Consider the following 3,581-nt stretch of genomic DNA (forward strand, 5'->3'; position numbering starts at 1 on the left):
GTGTGTGTGTGTGTGTGTGTGTGTGTGTGTGTGTGTGTGTGTTTTGATGTCTCAAAAGGCAAGAGGGGATAAAGCATTAACTATAGCCTATAGCAGGGTTCACTACACCGTTGCTTTATTTTTTTGAAAATGCAACACAGAGAACTGTTTCTGACTTCAAGCTCTGTTTGACATCTTTTGGCAAATGATTATTCATTTCCTTTTAATGATGCTGGATCCAAATGAACAGTGGAGGTTGTTGGGCTTTTTTTTTTTTTTGAACCCTCTCCTTAAAATTCTGCAAGGCATAAAACCTTACAAGTCCCCTCTAAGTCAAAACAATTTATTTCTCAGCTATGAATTTTCAAGCCCATAAGATATCATGAGACATAAAGACGACTTCCTTTGGATGTTTATAACTCAGTCTGTTGGGTGGGGTGATATTATTATGGCAAATGACTGAAAAGGGGGCATTTTTTTTTTCTACTGGAAAGAGGTAGGCTGGTTATAGCAGCACCCTGCTGGATTTGGAAAGTCCCAGGATTTGTATTTGAATCCTAGTTCTGCCACTTGGTAGCTGTGCGACCTCAGAGAAGTCACTTGCCTTCTCTGGTCTTCATGTTCATCAGTTATAGGAAAGGCCTTATATTAGATATCTGGAGTCCTTTTCCAGGTCTAGCCCTAAGGGTCCTAGGAATAAAAAAAATAAAGAGACCTCAGCTCCCAAATAATTAAAAAAAATATAGATGTGAATATCTGATGATGAGCAGAGTGGCTATACCTAAAGGAAATTAGGGAACTAATCTTGGGAAGCCACAGACTGCCCCCCAAAAGTAGGAAACCAATTACTTTTCAAGGTATTCTATATCAGTGAGGGGAAGCTCTAAATTGGGGGTAGGGAGTTGGGGGGGACCTGAGTCCTCGAGACCATCTGTGGCCCTCTAGGTCCTCAAGTGCTGCACTTGCACAGGTTCCCCACCACTGCTCTAAATCTTAGGGAAGTGCTTTATATATAGCTTGTCCCCAAAGCAGTAAGGCAGTAAGACTTTGGGAACATGCTGTATGGGGAAATTCCCTATTTAGAGTTCCCCTTTGATGAAAAAGATTTTTAATAGCTTAAAAGTGCAGTAAGATTTTTGGGACACCCCATATTTAGTAAAAAGCTTTCTCGCTATAGTTTATATCCATTGGCCCAAGTCCTCACCTCTGGGGCATTAGAATATTTAAAACTACTTTCTCACTACAATCCTTTGTGAAGGCACTTACCTTTTACCTTTCCCTAACCCATCCCTCTCTACTTTATGGTACAATAGATAGACATGCTAACCACTGAGCAAAGAGGGTTCAAATTCTACTGCAGATATTTGCTAATTGTTTAATCCAAAGGGCAAATCACTTAAACCTTCAAAGTTTTCCTCCTCAATAAAATGGGATAATGACAAGAACAGACATTTATACAATGCTGTGCATGTAATATCTCATTTAGACCTTTAAACAGCCCTGTGAATTGGGTGTTTTTTTTTTAATTTGCTTACATCTGTGATTCTACTGGTGTAGAGAACTTCCTCTACCAATGCAAACAGCCAGCTGCTCTGTACCTTATAGTCTTGATAAGATTTCCTTGGTGACACTGAGAGGACAAAGGGCATTCCCTAAGCCCAGGGTTTTCTGACTCTGGGGCTGGCTCTCCACCCAGTATATAATACTATCTCATAACTATGCTGTGACTTAGCTACTCAGGTATTACAGAGAAACACACTAAGGAGCTGAGAGTCTCAGGGAGTTTCCCAGGTTAATATAACTAGTATATCTCAGAAATTGAATTTGAATCTGCTTTCCTGGCTCCAAGTTCAGAAAGCATTCTATCTATTCTGCCATATTTTGTTGTTGTTTCCAACTCTCCATGGCCCTGGTTGGGGTTTTCTTGGTAAAGATGTTGGAGTGATTTGCTATTTCTTTCTCCAGCTAGTTTTACAGATGAGGAAACTGAGGCAAACAGGGTCAAGTGATCAGCCCAGTGTCACACAGCTAGTAAGTATCTAAGGCTGGATTTGAAGTCATGAAGAGGAGTCTTCCTAACCCACATCCAGTAGTCTATCCACTGCACCTCCTCACTGCCCTCTATGCAGGACTATTTTGAGGAAAGTGCTTTGTAAACTTTAAAGTATTATATAAATAGGAGCTATAGTCATTGTTATTGTTGTCATTGTTGATATTGTTTTTGTTGGTATCATTATCTCTCCAGGATTCTTTCAACTGACTCCCATATGATATGGTTTCAAGTCACACTTCCAACCTAATTTACCTCTTCTAGACAAGTTTCAATTGATCCATATCCTTTCCAAACCATGGTACTCATAACTGGACACAGTATTTCAGATTTGACCTGGCAAGTCAAAGAGTGATGGAACCCTATTTTTCCCCTTAAGGACAATAAACTTATCTTAACGCATCCCGAGATTGAGTTAGCTTTTTTGGCTGCCATGTCACACACAGATGAGTTGGCAGTTCACCAAAACTCAGAGGGTTTTTAAAATATAAATTGCTCTCTGGTGAAACCTTCCCCATCTAGTACTTTTATGGCTCACTTTTATTTAGCATCTCACTTGTAGGACTTCACTTTCACTGCTATGAAATTTCATCTTATTAGAGTTTGCTTGATGGTCTAGCCTATCGATTTCATTTTGGATCTTTATTCTGCTATCAGTGTTATGCCATCTGCAAATCTGAGAAGCATGCCATCTATATCTTCATCTGCGCCATTGATTAAAAATGTTGAACAGAAAAGGACCAAGTCTCTATAAGAAGCTTCTATCTAGACTGACAATGATCATCACTTTTTGGTTGAGTCCACTTTCAGTCAAACAAATGATCTCCATCCATATAATATCCTACCAGCCAATCAGACATCCTAGGTCTAGAATACCTGCCTTGCATACTTCAAAAGATATATGGTAAGATTAAATGATAACTTTGATGGAAAAGTCAAATCAGTCAATAAACATTTGTTAATACTATATGCCAAGTACTTTGCTAAGTTCTAGGGACCAATGAAAAGAAAAAGCACAGTCTCCCCCCTTAAGGTGCTTGTAGTTGAATTAGGGAGGGAACACACAAATGCCTAGGTACAAATCAGATAGAGACAGGATGGACTGGAGATATTCCCAGGGGGGAGGCATTACATTTAAGGAGGGTTGGGAAGGTTTCTTGCGGAAATAAGGATTTTACTGAGAGATGAAAAGATTCATGGAAACTAATAAGGAGGGAGAGAGTTCAAGGCACAGTAGAAACCCAAAGGAAATGCCAGAGTTGGGAGTATCGTGTGCAAGGAATAGCAAAGAGATTAATATCATGAGACTGCAGAGCACATGGAGAAATCTAGCTACTGTAAAACTATGCACGTGGTCGTATATAAACATGAATAATAAAATGTAATAGTATTACATAAAAGGTAATATTGGTAAAGTGTTTGGAATCAGCTGTAAGATGATCACAGAATCTCAAGAGTTAGAATTATAGATGTCATAAGATCATGCATAGATATGCTTCCATTTTTAGTGTATACATATACACACATATACATACATATACATATACACATA

General features: G+C 38.9%; 1 protein-coding gene across 1 annotated transcript in view; it reads right to left on the minus strand.

Moving 5' to 3' along the window:
• Nucleotides 1-3,581, minus strand: part of ANKS1B (ankyrin repeat and sterile alpha motif domain containing 1B) — a 1,399,804-nt gene that overhangs the window by 529,961 nt on the left and 866,262 nt on the right. The gene's annotated exons all lie outside the window — the stretch shown is intronic.

The sequence above is a fragment of the Petaurus breviceps genome, unplaced genomic scaffold (genome assembly GCF_028583685.1).
Source record: "Petaurus breviceps papuanus isolate PSGF00001 unplaced genomic scaffold, PetGlider_PUasm1.0 225, whole genome shotgun sequence".
In the NCBI taxonomy this organism is placed as follows: domain Eukaryota; kingdom Metazoa; phylum Chordata; class Mammalia; order Diprotodontia; family Petauridae; genus Petaurus; species Petaurus breviceps.